Source organism: Lissotriton vulgaris, chromosome 7 (assembly GCF_964263255.1).
Source record: "Lissotriton vulgaris chromosome 7, aLisVul1.2, whole genome shotgun sequence".
NCBI classification, from domain to species: domain Eukaryota; kingdom Metazoa; phylum Chordata; class Amphibia; order Caudata; family Salamandridae; genus Lissotriton; species Lissotriton vulgaris.
The window spans coordinates 1374889703-1374908651 of record NC_141695.1 but is presented as its reverse complement, the minus strand read 5'-3'; positions in this window follow the sequence as shown (position 1 = coordinate 1374908651).

Here is an 18949-nt window from a genome sequence, read left to right as displayed (position 1 = left end):
TTATATCTATCTTTATAGTGATTCTGTACCAGCAACATGAAAGGCAATGTAAAATACCTATATAAGAATGGCCTATATACAGAACCATCTAATTATCGCCCATTAGCACTCTTGGACGTTTCATGCAAAATCTTTGCAAGATCTTTACAAACATTGTTTTGAAATATCTAGATGCCTTATTCTAGAATCTGACTTAATACCATTTTAGCAAGGAGATTTTTGCCTCAATTGTAGTATGGTCGACAGTCTATTGGTATTGTTGCGAATACTGGAAAAGTAAGTTGTACACAAAAAAACGAAAGAATAAGCAGCATTTGACACGGTTGTCCTATGCTTGATTTAGAGCTTGGGTACCCAACCTTTTTCTATGTAAGAGCTACTTATGTTGAATTAAAATCAATGTTAGTTGCTAATGTTAGTAGGGCTATAAAAGTGACTACATCAGACAAGGTGGCCGCCATATGCAAGAGAGCTAGCAATGATCATCTCATTGCATCAGGGCGGGTCGGCAGAAGTAATGTAAACAAGCATTAGGAAAGTCAATCGGTCTACCCTATGCAAGAGCTCTTGACTTTGCTAATATGTTTAGCAATGTTGTGCACCAGAGTGGCTGCTGTTTAGCGTGGCTAAAGGAGTGGTGTGGAGTGTGTTAAAGTGGAGTTGAGTGGAGTGTTATGGAGCGGCATTGAGTGGCGTGGAGTGCCGTACAGTAGAGTTGAGTGGTGTGGCGTGGTTTGAAGAGGAGAGGTGTGAAGTGGTGTGTCATGGAGTATTTACAGTGTTGTGGAGTGCTGTGGAGGGAATAGAGTGTTGTAGAGTTTACGGGTGTAGAGCTGAGCGGTGTAGACTGGAATACAGTGTCAGAGTTGAGTAAAGTGCCGTAGAGTGGAGAGGCATAGACTGAAGTGGAGAGGTGTAGAGCAGTGTGGCGTGGTGTAGAGGGCGTTGCATAGGGTGGAGTAGTAACAGTGCTTAATTTGCAAAATATTAAGTCCAGGTGCTCCAATCTTTGTGGGAATCCACACTCAGTCTGCCCGTCTCCACCAACTTCTTTCACTGACTCTACCTACTTATTCCAGTGGCTCCATCCACATCCTCAACTTTCACTGTTGACAGCCAGATATAATACCTGATCTGAATTCCTACCTTGGTAATATGATGGTTGACTTGAAACATGTGTTGGTTTTTCAGTTCCTTGGGAAGGAGATCTTAATAAAATCAAGGAAAAACTGCAAGAAAGACTGGATGTCATGACTTTTGGTACCAAAGATATTTACTTTTTCTGACCATGAAAGACCTGACTCTAAAGTAATGCTGAAATAATTATCGCCTTCCTTTGTATTTTGTGTCTCCCCAGGCTTGATTTTCAAATAACACCCTCAAATGCCCCAGACCAGTCTATTATTTTGAGAATTTGGGGAATTTGCCACTGATATATGTGCATTTTGTTGCCAAGGGATATATGACATTATAGAGCTCAGAGGTACAAGCCCATTATGAAGGCATCTACCACATGAAGAATATATTGGACTCTGCTAGATGCATAATATGCTCTGGTATGTGCACGACCTTTAACTGATTTATGCACATCATTAAGTCCTGAATTTTCTCAATATGGACATCTAAAATCTCTGAATATATGCATATATCAGATCTTCAAAATGTGCATACAACATAGGTTCATGTAAAATGCACAGTATGTAATGCTGCAGTTTCTAAAATTTACACTTTTCAGATGTGCAAATGACCTAAGTATTACAGCGCATATAATGGAGGTCTGAAAATGGCACCCACCTGACTCAGAAATGTTCAGCTGTGCAGGCTTCTGTTTGGACCACTCACCCTGCACTCATACAGGCACACCGCTTACCCTGTGCTCAAACAGCCACACCGCTCACCCTGTACCCATAGAAGCGCACCACTCACCCTTCACTCACACAGACATAGTGCTCACCCTTCACTCATACAGGCACACTTCTCACCCTGCACTCATACAGGTGCACCTCTCCCCCAGCACTCATACAGGCACAGTGCTCACATTGCACTCATACAGGTGCACCTCTCACCCTGCACTCATACAAGCACATCACTCACTCTGCACTCATACAGGTGCACCTCTCACCCTGCACTCATACAGGCACAGTGCTCACACTGCACTCATACAGGTGCACCTCTCACCCTGCACTCATACAGGCACACTTCTCACTCTGCACTCATACAGGTCCACCTCTCACCCTGCACTCATACAGGCACAGTGCTCACACTGCACTCCTACAGGTGCACCTCTCACCCTGCACTCATACAGGCACACCACTCACCCTGCACTCATACAGGTGCACCTCTCACCCTGCACTCATACAAGCACACCACTCACCCTGCACTCATACAAGCACAGTGCTCACACTGCACTAATACAGGTGCACCTCTCACCTTGCACTCATACAGGCACACCACTCACCCTGCACTCATACAGGTGCACCTCTCACCCTGCACTCATAAAAGCACAGTGCTCACACTGCGCTCATACAGGCGCACCACTCACCCTGCACTCATACAGGCACACCACTCACCCTGCACTCATACAGGTACACCTCTCACCCTGCACTCATACAAGCACAGTACTCACACTGCACTCATACAGGCGCACCACTCACCCTGCACTCATACAGGTGCACCTCTCACCCTGCACTCATACAAGCACAGTGCTCACACTGTGCTCATACAGGTGCACCTCTCACCCTGCACTCATACAGGTGCACCTCTCACCCTGCACTCATACAGGTGCACCTCTCATCCTGCATTCATACAGGCACAGTGCTCACACTGCACTCGTACAGGTGCACCTCTCACCCTGCACTCATACAGGCACACTTCTCACCCTGCACTCATACAGATGCACCTCTCACCCTGCACTCATACAGGTGCACCTCTCACCCTGCACTCATACAGGCACACCACTCACCCTGCACTCATACAGGTGCACCTCTCACCCTGTACTCATACAGGCACACCACTCACCCTGCACTCATACAGGTGCACCTCTCACCCTGCACTCATACAGGCACAGCGCTCACGCTGCACTCATACAGGTGCACCTCGCACCCTGCACTCACTACAGGCACACCACTCACCCTGCACTCATACAGGTGCACTTCTCACCCTGCACTCATACAGGTGCACCTCTCACCCTGCACTCACTACAGGCACACCACTCACCCTGCACTCATACAGGTGCACCTCTCACCCTGCACTCATACAGGCACAGTGCTCACATTGCACTCATACAGGTGCACCTCTCACCCTGCACTCATACAGGCACTCCACTCACCCTGCACTCATACAGACACACCACTCAACCTGCACTCATACAGGTGCACCTCTCACCCTGCACTCATACAAGCACAGTGCTCACACTGCACTCATACAGGCGCACCACTCACCCTGCACTCTCCAATCTGTCACTGCTCTTTACATTCCATGTTCCCAATCTCAGTCTATGCGGAGACTGCCTTTACTTCCTCACAGTCACGGAAGCATCATGTGTCCCGGCGAGGTTCCGATCCCCCAGACCATTAGACCAACGGCATTTAGATGCCCTCCCCACTTACGCTCATGCCACGAGCACTCTCTTAGAGCGTAGGCATGATCTGTCATCCCACTTGCTTGAAGCAGAGAGTCCGGAGTAGCAATGTCCAGGAAACAAACTGTGGGCTCATACCACATTAGCTTGATAATGGTAATTGTGTGTATATCAAAACGATCAGAAAAATGTGTGTGTTCCACAGCTGATCTGATTTTGTTATGCCTGTACATCATGTCACACCCACCACCAGTCTTTATGTTGAACTAAACCTTTTGGATACGTCCTTTGACAAAAGGTCCTCTCTGGGCCCTTTGGCACATGCTAGATCACCTACTATTTCAGATTCAAATTTGCAGGGTTCGCTTCCTCCATCAGGGGTGGTATCTTCTTCTCCATCCCAATCGGCAATTATGGTTATAAGCGACAACTCTCCAAAAAAAGTAGTGCCTAGCAGTGACTTAGTCAGAGAATCCTCTCCTAAAATTAAGACTCGATCCACTGGCCAAGTGAAAGCTATCATGATCCAACCAAAGGGGAGGGAGCAAGCAAACAAAAAGGAAATGCCCTGGTCCTCAAATTAACACCGGTGGGAAAAAAGCCAGATCTTGCAAAAGTAATGTTCCACCTAATGATCCACCCGATGACCCAATCATGATGTCACAAGACAACCCCGAATTATTGGATGGGGTAGACAGAAGTGGGCAGGGAGCCCATTTGGACAATGGGGACGAGGATCCACGTGTGGAGCTGGGTCCTTCTTTTTGGAAAAGAGTAGAGGCCACCTTCAAGAAAATGTGTCATCCTCTGCATAATCGGCTGGACTCCATCGAAAACAGACTGGTGTGTCTTGAACTTTCACTGGCATCAGCTCAAAAACAGGCAGGCCCAAGCCGTAGAACACACACTCCCACACCAAAATCGAACGTAGCCAATGACCCTTCTACCGCCAATAGTGCAACTGGTGCAGGTCAGACTGTAAGGCCTGTTCAGGCTGTTGAAAAGGGGCCAATTGTTAATCAACAATCCGCTCCACAAAAAGGAGTGGGAAACACACACCAAACTAGTGTGATAACACAAGCTACCCTGTCAGGAGTAGTTCCTTCCCCGGTATCTAATACCGTAGGGGCGGGTGCAAAGTCATCGAATAGAGAGAGAGCTGTGGGTGAGGGAACCAAGTTGCAGGACAAACATCCAAGTATACCTATCTCAAGCAGAGTGCATAGAGAGCCTCCCCTCCCTTACATCAACCTCCCTCCTCAAGCAGCCCCTTTCGTGGTAGTTCTGGTGGGGGTGCCCCCACTAGCACATGGGAAACGTGAATCTTACCAAGATCTAAAGCACAAATCTATTTTCTGGCTAAATAAAAACCGCCCATTGCCAGTGAATATGCGTGCTGAAATCTTGGGTGTCAGGAGAGTTAATTGGATAGGCAGGGGATTTAAGACAGTGGCAGGAGATTGTATTGTTATTAACTTTAGAGACCAGACATGTGTCAATTTCATCTGTAACTGGTCACATAACGATATGACTACTGGGATACAAGCTCTACCCCTAGCCTATTTTTATGGTCCCCCTACCCCAGTTTCCTTTGAGAGGGATAGGTTTTCTCAGAACTCTGTACCTAATTTCTGCCCCTTAGGGAGCATTAGGCTGTTCAACAGATTCCAGACCCTGTCGGGATTAGGGGACTGTGATTGACAGTATGAACAAGAAAATTCAATATTGGCTAGTAGGGATGGGGATGGTAGAGAAGGGCTTGAGAGTGTTAAAGAGAATGTCCAGGCACAGGGTAGTATTGGTGAAGGGCTGGCTGAGTTTGGGCAAGGTACCATATGTGACATAACCCTAAAAACTCTAGAGGTAGATCAGCCCATAAATAGACACCTTAATATACATCATGATCTAGAGGGACAACCCGCTCGCGGTGAACCGGTTACTCTATCTGAATGCCCACTAAGTGGGACATCACTGGTTTCCTGGAATGTGGCAGGGCTGGGGTCAAAACTTAATTCAGAGGTTTGGGCAGACTTCATTGATCAATTTGATATCTGTCTATTTCAAGAAGTCTGGGCAGTTGACCCAATGTTTAGAGTTGGTTATCTGAACTTTTATGTCCCGGCTGTAAAAAAATCAAAAGGGCGACCTATGGGAGGGCTGGCCATTTGGGTCAAGCAGTCCCTAAAATGTAAAACCCAGCTGCTCCCAATTTAATCTGATGACATTCTTTGTGTCAGATTTACCTTTCATGCAAATGTGGAAATTGACATCTTTAATGTTTACGCCAGGGGGCTCCAGGGTGGTAAGAAATCGGAGGTTGTAGCTAAACTAGATATATTACTACAGGCTTCCCCTAAAAACACAAAGACACTGATTGCTGGGGACTTTAACACCACTTTTGAACCCCTTGGTTTAGATGACATCCATTTGACAGAAGAGGAGGATGCTAGGTGGGGAGTTCCCCAACTTAATACCAAACCTACAAAAAAGTGGACCGAGGCTGCTATTCAGCTTAAGGGTCTCTGTTTGGAGAACGAGCTGAGGGCCGCCAACGGGCGTACACTTTCCGATAAAATGGGGAAGGAAACCTTTGACAATGGTGCAAGGGCAAGCAACATTGATTGTCTACTAGTCTCTCACAATCTGTGGTCAATTCTCCTTGATATGGAGGTTGTGGCAGGTATTGAAAGCGACCATAACCCCCTGTGCGCAAAGTTAAATTTGGGTATTCATACGGGGGATGACGCTCACCAAGGGCACTCCCACTCGGACCTTGTTATGGCAAATGATGAGCGACACCTTAAATGGTGCCAAGTGGCGGGGCATCAAGAAATAATTAATTTTATTGATGTAGACCTGGAAGGGGCCTTAGAGGCAATGGAGGATGTCATACGGAAAGGATCTCCTCCCTATTCTTTGTTAGAGGCTCACAACAGGTTTTTTACTAAACTGAAATCATATTTCTGTAAACCCTGCTTAGGGAATAAAAGAGCTATAATTAAAAAACCAGAGAGCTGGTAAAATAGCTCTTGTCGCCAAGCTAGGAGGGATCTGGGTATAGCCCTAAAGTCTAAAGATATGGGAGCAGTAAGACTGGCTAGGGCAAACTACAGGCGCGAGCAAACTGTTGCTAAAAAGGACTGGGAAGAGGGCCTGTGGCAGGATTTGAAAGTGGCATGTTCTGCAAAGAATTCCAAACTTTTTTGGGAAATCTTTAAGTGGGACAGGGGAGGTTATGGAAAGAGTCCCCACAATAATGTTGACCGTACCTCCTGGGTCGACTATTTTAAGCCCCAATATGCTGCCCGTGACAATGGTAAAAGTATAGGCGATCACCCATATATTGTGTACAAGGAACCTCCCTTTTCTTTGAATGAGGTAGACAGGGTGTTGGACCTGGTCACTGAGGGGCGTGCTACCGGCATGGATTGCGTCCCCGCAGATCTATTTCTGAACAATAGAAGGCGTTGGCGACTTTATATTCTTTATCTGGCAAACGCCATAGCTCAAGGGATGGAAATGGCCATCTCATGGAAAGGGGCAGAAATCGTGCCGGTGTACAAAAAGGGGGACAAGTCGCTTGCAGCCAATTATAGACCAATAAGTCTAATTGACTGCTTACAGAAAATCATGGGTCGGTTGGTTTTGGGCAGAATTCAGTCCTGGATGGATAATGACAATATTTTAAGTCACCTCCAGGCTGGGTTCCGCCCAAAAACAAGTACCATTGACCAGGTCTTTCGGTTCATCATGTTATATTGGCGCACCGTGGTCTTGGAAAAGGGCACTTTGTATGCCGTTTTTGTCAATCTAAAAGAGGCATTTGACCTGGTCCCTCGTAACATATTATGGAAAGTTCTAGCAGATCTGGGGATGGCACCTGAATTGTTGAGTCTGATTATCAGCCTTCATGAGGATACCTTCGCGCGGGTGAGGTGGGGATCCCAGGGGGAGGTCACCGAGCCCTTTCCGGTGGAGCGTGGAGTAAGGCAGGGTTGTGCCCACCTTGTTCTCGCTCTTTGTGAATGGGGTTGCGGGTTTCCTCTCCCTGGTCCCGACTGATGCCCCTATGATGTCTGGTGAGCGGGTCCCGATCCTCATGTTCGCGGACGATACTCTCATCATTTCAAGGACTCCGAGTGGACTCCAGTGAGCACTGAAAAGGTTTGAAGATTTCTGTCTGGACAGGAGACTAGAAATAAATACTACAAAAACTAAGTATATGGTTTTGACTGGTCGTAAAACGTGTGGGTCAAATAGACCTTTCAGAGGGCTGATCAATATGAATGGTCCACCGTTGGAGCGTGTAGATGCTTTTACTTACCTGGGGGTCACCCTTCAGAAAGTCCTGGGGTGGTCCACCCAACTAGATATCGCGGTCCTAAAACTCCGCCAGCAGGCAGGTATCCTTCTAAAAAAATTCTCCACCTCAACAACTAAGCACATTAGTCCCTTACTGGAAGTATATGGGCTGAAGGTCCTAGGTTCGGCCTTATATGGAGCCGAACTATGGGGTTTTGAAGATCTTAGGAAATTAACGCTAGCTGAAAATGAATTTCTTCGAAAAGCTACTAGCGTCCCCATAAGTATCCCCTTAGTGCCGCTAATGTGGGACCTTGGAAAAAAGGCGGTCCATGACTTAGCCTTCCTGCGTCCGGTTCTTTACTGGCGCCGGCTGTGGACGACAGAAGAGCTACAGCATTGTGCTCAAGGTCTGAAGGAGGTAATGGCTAAGGACACGTCCCAAAAAATTCATTGGCTTAAGAACATCAAGTCGATACTTTCCAGGTTAGGGATGACTGACTTATGGGAGGACCCAGAAAATGCTCATTTTCCCTCCAAAAAATCATTAAAAGAAAAATATTGGGAAATGGTGATCTCTGAAGCAAGGTCAGAGGGTCTTTCCACGCACTTAACTAGTCGCTTTATGGTCAATAAAGCCCTACCGAAACTAGAACAATACTGGGACATTATTGCTAAACAACAGGATCGTAAGCTCTATTTCCAGCTTAGAGTAGGATCACTCCCAGTAAGATCCTTTACGGTTAAATGGGCAGATAAAAGTGGAATTGATAGATGACCCAATTGTGAGGTGGAACAAGAGACAATCAGCCATTTTTTATTCTTTTGTCCCCTGTATAAAGCCCCCAGATCATTGTGGATCAAGCCTTTATGTAAATTACTAGGGCTTCAAAGACACGCTGAGGCTCTGAGAATTTTAACTACAGACCCGACGCCTACAATTGCTGTTGCCGTGGCTAAATTTTTGAAATGGGCCTGGGTAATCCGCACAAAATTTATAGCGGTAAAAATGTAAAGACCAAATTGTATTTGTCCTTGCACTTACGGGCCACCACTTGCGAACTTTGCACAATATTCCCCTGTACTAATGTATGCTTATGAAATAGTTTTTATATATGTTTTTATATATTTCTTTTAAACTGTAATTCGACATAGTCTATTCAAGTTTAATACCCTTTTAAAATAATTTATTGTATGGATTTTAATGTCTTTTTTATCTCTGTTTGTGTAATATACGTATGTATACTTTTATGACTTAATTGTCGATTAAAGTTTGTGAATCTACAGTTTCTCGTGAGAGAGGAGGGGATAGTAGAATCCTGCTGCCGCACTTTAACTCTTTATTAATATTGGTGCATCTGTAGTGAAGACCTGAAGATAGCTGTTGCTGATCTGTCTATGAGGTCTGGCTGGTCCACAGCACATGCAGTGGCCTAGGGAGGTACCCATGAGAGGATCGGCTGGAAGAGCACTTCTACAGGCACCAGCTGAGGTATGTGTGGCTACCAATTTCCCACTGCATTTTGTACCATCCACGCTCCACACTAAGCCATATGAGCTGTGAGCTGGTACTAAGGACTACTGTGTGGTTTTCCGCTTAGCCTCTGGGGAATCATGGAAGTGCGTACCTTAGCGTTCAGGGTGCCGGCTTGTACAGCCTCTGTCTGGTGCTGCCCATGCTCCACTTCAGACCCATTTTCCCTGATGTTGCACTCACTTTACCTTTGAAAAATCCCAGTGCCGTGATGTTTGTATGACAGATCACAGAGGAACTCAAAAGAGGTGGTGTGGTGTCCCATGGTGATGCCTGGCACTGTGTCCGAAGCACTAGCCCACCTGGCCCATGCCCACTGCAGCCCTACAGTGTTAGTCTGATGCTATGGAACAGGTAACCAGTTTGTGCCTGCAGTGACTCAAGACACTTTCCACCCCAGAGTGCGATATATGGTTGGAACTCACAATCTCTTAATAGAAAGTGTTGAATCCTACAAGCTCCAGACTTGTGATACATACTGTTGTTGGCAGCATTATTTAAAGTTGTCCTTGAAATAGTCTGTTAAGGGGCAAAGCATGTGTTGGTGTCATCACTGCATTAGGTGTCATAGAAATTGACACTAAGGGTCTTACTGTGGAAACATCAAATTTGGAAATCAAATGGAACAGTATTTGCCTTTTATGAAAGGACAGAACAGACTATCCACTGAGGTTCTACTTATGTCAAGAAATGTTAGTGCATGGGGTTCTCGGGACAGGAGGTTGAGAGAATAACTGCAGCAGGCAGGTGAGCACTTCAGCTCACTCAAAAAGCTACTTTGAAAACTGACATGAACTCAAAGCAATCTGACTCCACTTCCACTCCTCTTTCTACACCCATTGGCTTCTAATCAGGGGGGTATTTATTTCTGGATCCATTGTATTCTTCATCTAGCAGTTCATGGGCCTGCACCTTTCTTCACCCAACACCGAAAACAACACTATTCTATTTTTCACTTTTACACTCTTAGATTTAATCTCTTACACATCCCTAAAAAGAGTCACCAAAGACTTAGCTTAAGGGCCTTCTTGTTGCTGGATCATTCAACCTCGACCAGACTCCTCCCGCCCCTCAATTTAAGTGATTAAGAAAGAAAATGAAAACTTTTCTCTTTGTTTGCTACTGAATCTATATATTTATTTATTTATTTATTTATGGATTTTTATTTGCCACAAAAAAGATGCACAAATAGTAAATACAAAACAACTTCAAAAAATATATATACATCGGTATGCATATGCAGAGCACAAAGGAGCAAAAGACAAGGAAAAGAAAAGAAAAGAGTACGAAGAAAAAGAAAAGAAAAAGAAGAGGACACATACAATCATTAATCCCAATGAAGACAGGACCAAACCCTGCGCAATTTTAATAGGGAAGGGGGTCTCTAGCTTTTGCCTATGCAGTTTCCATTTCATAGATCTCCCTCATCAAGGACCAAAATTCATTAATACCAGGAGGTGTGGCAAAAACTCATTAATACCAGGAGGTGTGTCATGTATCCAAGAGCGGGCTATACACAGGCGAGCACAAGAAGCAATGATAGAGGCTAGGGGTTTTGTAAGACAGCGAGATTCAGAAAATAGTCCCCAACAACTCCTCTTTACCCGAGACCGGACTATCATAGCCGACGCAAGTTGACAAACCCAAAGCAATGTTAGACCAAAAATCCTTCAGCCTAGGGCAGGTAAAAAACATATGATGTAAATCAGCAGCGTATTCCTGACATTTGGGGCAGTTGGTCTTAGCAGCGTTGAGTTATTAGCCCATTTGGAAATTCGCTCAGGAGTGTAATATAGCATAAAAATAATTGTGTGCTGTTATAATTTTAAATTGACAGATGCTACAGCTGAATCAATTGTTTGAAGAGATTCTTGTATTTCCTCCCTAGAAATATCAGAGCTAAAAACCCAGGCCAAGTTTAGAAGCAATTTGTACACCGTCATCATTCGCCGCCCTTATAAGTTTATGATAGATTTTACCGATAGCTCCTCGCTCTCTGGTGCTGACAAGTATAGACAAGATCTCACATGAGCTAGACAGCTCGGATAGTCCTCAAGTATGATAATCCCTGACTTGTAACTATTTTAAAAATGCGTTTGTGAGAGATCAAATTCTTCTTTTAATGATAAAAAAGTTTGAAAACCCTGATCATCATACAATTGACCGATCCGTGTTATGCCCCTAATTTGCCATTCTTTCCTGATATAATCGTGGAATGTATTAGGAAACAAAGGATTCCCCCATAGCACCGTATATATTGGTGCAAATCAGCTATTGCGTAGGTTTTACAGATTTCATGCCATATTTTAGTAATGTCCCTGACTATCTTAAAAGCAAACTTGCTTAAAATAGTTAGAATCAGATGTTTGATATAGTAAAAACCCAGTATTCGGCCCGCATGGCAACTGATATGAGAACCAATTGGGAATGGTATCAGTTCCTCTGAGTAGACTCTATATCCGTCCCATGAATGCTGCCCAAAAGTATAGCTTGAAATCAGGGAGATTGAATCCGCCCTGTATATATGAAAGTTTTAGAAATCGAATAGCTCTTCTAGCCCGTCTATATCCCCAGATAAAGCTACCCAAAACACTATCTAGGTGTTTGAAAAAAAGAAGATGGTACGATTAGCGGGATGGCATGAAAAAAATTCTAAAATGTGGGTAAAATATTCATTTTAACCACATTGCACCGCCCGCAAATACTGAGAGGGAGACGGTGCCAACTCTGTAGCTTCTCCGCCACTTGCTTTAGTAATGTATCATAGTTTAGTGGGATAATTTCGTTGACTTGGCTACTAAGACATACCCCCAGATAGATAGCTGTGTTTGTAACTCCAAGAGTTACTGGGGAGGGGGCTAATTACAAATTTAAGATCGTCTGTGTTTTGTGCAAATCTAGCTTATAGACGGAAAACGGGCCGAATGGCTGTGCATCATACCTGATTGCAGCCAGAGCGTTGACAGGGTCAACTGAGAAAATTGCAATGTCATCCGCATAAGTGGGTAGCTTTAGATCTGTCCCGTTCAGAATAACTGAATCTATATTGCCACTGATCAGTAAATGTTGGATAAAAGGCTTAATATAAATAGCAAGTAATAAAGGGGATAGAGGGCAACCCTGCCGGGTCCCCCTTTGAACCGAAAATTAAAGAGAGGAATGCCCATTGAATATAATTGTAGCTGTTGGATTAATATATATTTTCAGTGTCACCGAGATAAACCTTTGACCGAAGCCCATACAAAACATGAATATCCGAAGAAGGGGGAAAGGAAGATGGCGGTGTGATGCTGTGAACACGTTGACACTCTCCCTGCTCTCCTTTCCTCTCCGCTGATGCCTCAGTGATTCTCTGCTTGTGCCCCCGCGGACAGCATGTATCTTTCTTCAAGCAGATGAACAGATGATGTGCTGCCCAAGATTTGAATATTCGGTGAGCTACTCAAAGAACCCTGAGCAGGGCGCTTTTCTCAAGGTGCCTTCCGACATTGCAGCATTGTGGGCCTCATCATCTACTTGCCTACCTGTCTGTCCGCCAACGTAGCAAGCCGCAGGAGCTGCCAATGCTGTTAGAGCCACAGGACGCTGTTCGTCTCCAGTGCTGTGGTCGGTCCCGCTGGGCTGTTGGGCTGCCTCGCTGGTTCTCACCTGTTTTTTTTGGGCTGGTTGCCCTAATTGTCCTCATCGCTCTCCTCTCAGCTGTTGGTCCGTGGGAATCGCGGGTTCCTCCCTCCGGGGTTTTCCTTTCCCCTGTTGCTGGCTGCTGACTTTCCAATTCTCTAGGATGTTTTCGCCGGCCTGCTGCTTGCTGGAGTGGGTTTGGCTGCAGTGTAAAGCGGTGAAAGAGCAAGTGTGGAGACGTGTGGCACTTTTGCTCAAGGAGTGCATTACTTTGATTTGATTTTCAAATAACTGCCTGTTGCGTAGACTGTGGGACTTTGGGACTCTGGGAGGCATCGCTGAGCACTTTCGAGCAGTAGGAGCTACTTTTTATCTGTCTTGTCTGTTCTTTTCTGTTCTTGCTGGGCAGGTCCGGTCTTTGCCACAGCCTGCCTTCACCAGACACTTGTTTTTTCACTTTCCATTCTCAACCATAAGATCAGCGGATGTGTTGCTTCTCAACCTTAAACCGAAAGGTTTCCAAAAGCTCTGTGGTTCTCCTGGTCAGGCCTGCTCCAGTTCTCTTATTCGCCTCAAGCCCCCTTAACTCTTTTTTATAGCTCGTCCTGTTTCCGCTATCTCCTCAGGGAAAGCATTTGTATAAGAAATGGGTCCACCATGCAATGTAAAAACCAGGCGCAATGAAATTTCCAAGCACTTTGTGTGGGGGGCAAAGACAAGGAAAGGTAGAATTGAGACGTCTACTGATGCAACCAGGAATAACGGGGTAAGCTTTACTACTCCCTCTATAACTCACTTTACATACTTCGCAAACAGCTACTGGTAGCAATGGTAGGCTTAAAGCCCAGCCCGGGTCTGGGTCGGGGTCAGGGTCACAAATAGGGAAGCCTATTTTGAATTTACTGTAATATGGCCATGTAAACGAAATCATTCATACATGTTGCTCTGAAAACTCCATTCCAGGTCTTGTAGTGGCTGAGGTGCTTAACACTGCAGTGCAGGGGAGTAGGACATGTGTCAGTCTCGCAATTAACAGTAACAACAGTAATAACAGACTAATTAGCAGCATTTCTTCTACAAATATTCTACCTTCTGATGCTACTGATACTACAAGACCTCATTCAACTGATCAGATTGACAGAGTAGACGGAGTGGATGGAGGGGGAGCAGGCGGTCCCGATAATGATAACAATGACGGTACAAATCAGGTTGATATGGCTGAGAGTGATAATATTATCAATACAGCAATAGATCCATTAATAGCTACAGCAATAGTCACAGCTACAACTGATGGTCATTCGGTCTTATCATCCAGGAATCAGATGATCTCGCTAAATACGCAGAGACTCATAGAGAATCAACTAGTAACAACTCAGTCCAAAACGCAATTGCTCAGATTCCAACAGAATCGGTGCCAGATTCAGAACAGCGTGACCAGGTCTCTGATTCGGCGCTCAGACCAAAGAAAGGATGCAATACCCCTAATGGGGCGAAGGCGCAGAAAAATGTGAATCTTAACATGCCTAAAAAACTTGAAGGATGCAAAGGGCGCGGACGAGGAGTAAAACAGCAAGTAACCGAGGCAATGGGGCCACTAAGGGAAGCAACTGTCAGTGCTTCTAAGGCCGGGACTATGATTAGTCCTCTTCGCAAGTAGGTGTCGTCTAAGGGAGAGGTCAAAACCATTATCTCTAGACTTTCAAAAGCTAATCAATCTGCGGCCAACCCGACTGAAACATTTGATGGAGATCGGGCAGACCTTGGGGGCGATGAAGGGAGCCAGAGACAACCTTCATCTGCTCCTTTGGAGAAGCTGGACCCTCCACTCAGGAGTACTTCATCGACATCTTCAACATCCTCATTCTTCTCTCCTGCTCCCCACCTTCAGGTGTTACCTTTGAATCTGTCAGAAGCGGGTGTCAAGAGCTTCAACGGTTCAGGAGAAGATGCTCCCCTCTCCAGCATTCTGTCGGCACTGAATATTCAGAGAGCAGAATCCCAAGAATAATACCAGCAGGATAAAATCAATAGCTCTGAAATAAAGCAAGTACTTGCGGAGGTCACATCCAAGGTTGCCCTACTCTCTTCCGAAGTCGCTGACTTAACAATGAGTGGTGGAGGTGGAAGAAGCCAATACATCTACAGTTAATCTTGTTAAAGCGCAGGACTCTCAAATGTCAGGAATACAGTTTAGGATTGAAGATCTCAAAAATCGCTAGAGGCATCATAACCTGTGAATTTTTAGGATTCCAGAGGGTAGAGAAGGCAGTGATCCATGCACTTTCATCGTCAATCTCCTCCAAAATGCCTTCCCTGACCTCGCAGACTGGGATATGGACACCCAGGTCCAAAGAGCACATAGACTACCACTGTCAATTTCAACCTCCCAGGGTAATCAATCTAAAACCAATTTCACCCGACCAATCTTGGTGTTCCTGGGCAATTTTCTTATGCGTCAAGCAATGTATTTTAAGGAGCATCCTGCAGCCCCAGTCAAGGTAGATACAATGACTATTTTTGTGCGATCTGATTTATGTAAGGCGACTATGGACAAGTGGCGGAGGCTTCGTTAACTTATAGATCCCTTTAAGACTGTCTCATCTCAGGTGTTCTTGCAAGAGCCTGCACGTCTAAAAGTAGTCAAGAATGGCAGACAATACTTTTTTCTCAATGAGCAAGATGACAAACAAGCTTTGAGTAAATGGCAATTGGCTAGCAAGTAGCATCTATAGTCTTACACCTGTTGCAGTAACTCTAAGAGAGGTTGTTCTTGTTGAAATAGACTTTTATTTTCTACATGATAATGGACACTATAACGAACACTCCTAAGAGACTTTCTCTCTTTATTTCTTTTTTTTGTTGTTGTTCTTTTTCTTTTCTTATTCGCAAGAACATATGGGGGGGTTCCTTTTTTTAGATATAAGGCTAAAAGGCATGATTGTCGTATAGGGTTTGGAACAGTAGGGGCCATGGGGGGCCGGGGGGTTTAGGAAGGGCGTCTTCGCCATGCTGTCACCATGGGACAGTAGGGAAAGGGGCGATTCCTTTTTCCAGTAACTGGAAGGGGGGTGGGTGCAGGGTCAGGTATGGATGGCTGCTTGTGGGTGGGGTGGGGTAAAAGCCACAGTTTTGAAAGTTCAAATACCCGTATATGTGCAGAGAAACAGACTGAGGAGTTTGCTATATTGAGTACTTGAAATTTGATCCGGATTTTAAAAATTTCACAAAGCCTAACCATAAGTGTATGTGTTGGAATGTAGCGGGATTGAATCAAGCGGGGAAACGACGATTAGTAATGGAAGAGTTACGCACTTTTAAAGCCGCATATACTAGGGTTGGCAAAGACGCATATTGCTTATAAAGATAAAGCACTTTTTAAGCACTTGGGATACAACCCTATGGTGTGCACATCACAAACAGTATCCATCCGTGGGGTGGCTTTGTTAAAATCTAGATTGTGTCAGGCTACTGTTGTTCTCTCACTTGCAGATACTAGGGGGAGGTGGACTATTTCACAAATCTTGATCTATGGGCATACGTTCACAATATGGTTTATGGCACTAACACAGATTTTAAAAAGAACAATTGATGGACAGAATGCAGAACAATGTCATACATTCACCCCAGTACAGAGATCTGGGCCTAAATCCATTGTTCTTTTGCTCACCATGCCATTCCAGTTTGGACCCAGCCATATGCAAATCAGTCTTGACTCTTCACCCAATGGGAACAGTCACGCCTGAACTGCCAGGCCAGGTCCTCCCTGGACTCGAAACCAGCATCCTAGGACTGGTTTCGAGCTTTCAGCCCTCATCAGCAGGATAGCTTGACTCACGTCTGAGCATACCCATCCCACTCAGGGTGACAAATGCAAAAAGAACAATTGATGGACAGAATGCAGAACAATGTCAAACATTCACCCCAGTACAGAGATCTGGGCCTAAATCCATTGTTTTGTTGCTCACTCTGCCATTCCACTTTGGACCCAGCCATATGCAAATCAGTCGTGACCCTGCACCCAATGGGAACAGTCAAGCCCGAACTGCCAGGCCAGGTTCTCCCTGGACTGGAAACAAGCATCCTAGGACTGGTTTTGGGCTTTCAGCCCTCATCAGCCAGGATAGCTTGATTCCAGTGGCTTAGAGAGCACGGGACTCATGTCTGAGCATACCCATCCCACTCGGGGTGACAAATGCAAAAAGAACAAACAAGCCTCATATACTAGGGTTGGCAGAGACGCATATTGCTTATAAAGATAAAGCACTTTTGAAGCACTTGGAATGCTACCTTATGGTGTGCACATCACAAAGAGTATCCATCCGTGGGGTGGCTTTGTTAAAATCTAGATTGTGTCAGGCTACTGTTGGTCGCTCACTTGCAGATACTAAGGGGAGGTGGGCAATTTCACAAATCTTGATCTATGGGCATACGTTCACAATATGTATGGTTTATGACCCTAACACAGATTGCCCGGATGTTATCTATTGTCGTGTTCTTATCTAGGACCCTACTTCGATATTCCCGATTTATGCCCTTGTGAGGTGATAATCAATAATGTCCTGACAAAGGCATAAGAATCATATTCATATTCAGTAATAGCCCATGCAATCCAAAGCACAGGACGGCTACTCCCATCGACTCCTAGAAAGCACAACGCGTTCTTTAAACAAACCAAGCCTCTAGCAGCCCGGGAAACCCCCTCCTGCTTTTGTTTTGATTTGAACAAGAACTCCTGAAGTCCTGCAAGAACTGTTAGTTCTTGGTGACGTCTTATGTCCAACCTTACGTCGAACCGGGCACCTTTCTGGTATAAAATACCAACAATTGCCTTAAGCAAGGACACAGTGGTTTGGAGCAGAGCGGCCATCTACTTGCCTGAGAGCCCAGCTGATGCGAGTGCCTGCGGAAGCCGCCCCTCCTGTTTGACGCTGTCTTTTTCTCCAGCCGAGAAAATCCAGCTCCGGTGTTTCCAGCCTACCCTTGCGGGTTGCTGGAATATCGAGTCCTGAGGAAAGAGATACCAGACCTCCCACATTCTATTACCAAGGTACGGAGCTGACTAAACCCTTAGGAGAATTCTTGATGCAGATTCTTGGCAAAATTATCTTAACCAACTTAACTTAACATCGCTACTTACTTGTCTCTTCTCACGTATTAGGCTTAGGTCAGGTACACCGGGGTAGGCGTAGTTAGAAGCACCAGTTGAGCCTTTTAGTCAATGTATTTATGTATGTATATATTTTATCCATTATAAAGTATCATTTGGCTAAGAAACCGTATCAATGCTTTTACAGTATTATTTCATAATACTACTTTTACTGTACGCACTTTACTTTACTTTAAGTATTGCAATTGTGGCAATTCATTTCTCTTGCATGAGAAAGAAGACTGCTCAATAAATAACACCTTTTTATTGAAAACGCCCGTCTCTCTATTTCTCTGCACTCTGGTGAAACTAAGTATGCACTGCTGACTGAGTGAAATATCTGTCTATTGTTTTCACACGACTCTAGAGATATACTCTTATTCTGAGGGAGCAAAGTTGTCATGTTTATGTGGTTGTCGGAAACTGAATCCCTTCTTGTCTGAGCCAGGGAAGGTTATCCATCCCTCTTCATTCAAGAAAGTTTCCAGTGACCTCTGAGCTAGCTGGCGCAAACCTAAATTAGGTTTAACATAGTCAGTAGAGACCTAGATGACCTCAGTCCTACGTCTACACTGCTGTTTATGTTATTCCAATGTGCAAAGCCTATTGGGAAAATAGGAACTACACTACATTATCAGGTGAGCTCCGAGCTGTTGGAATGATCAGGAGATAAGATAGTGATGGGCGATTTTAACTGCATTATGGATAGAAGGATTTATACCCAGTGGAGAAGTGTGGCTCAATGATTAGAGCGGCAGACCCTGAT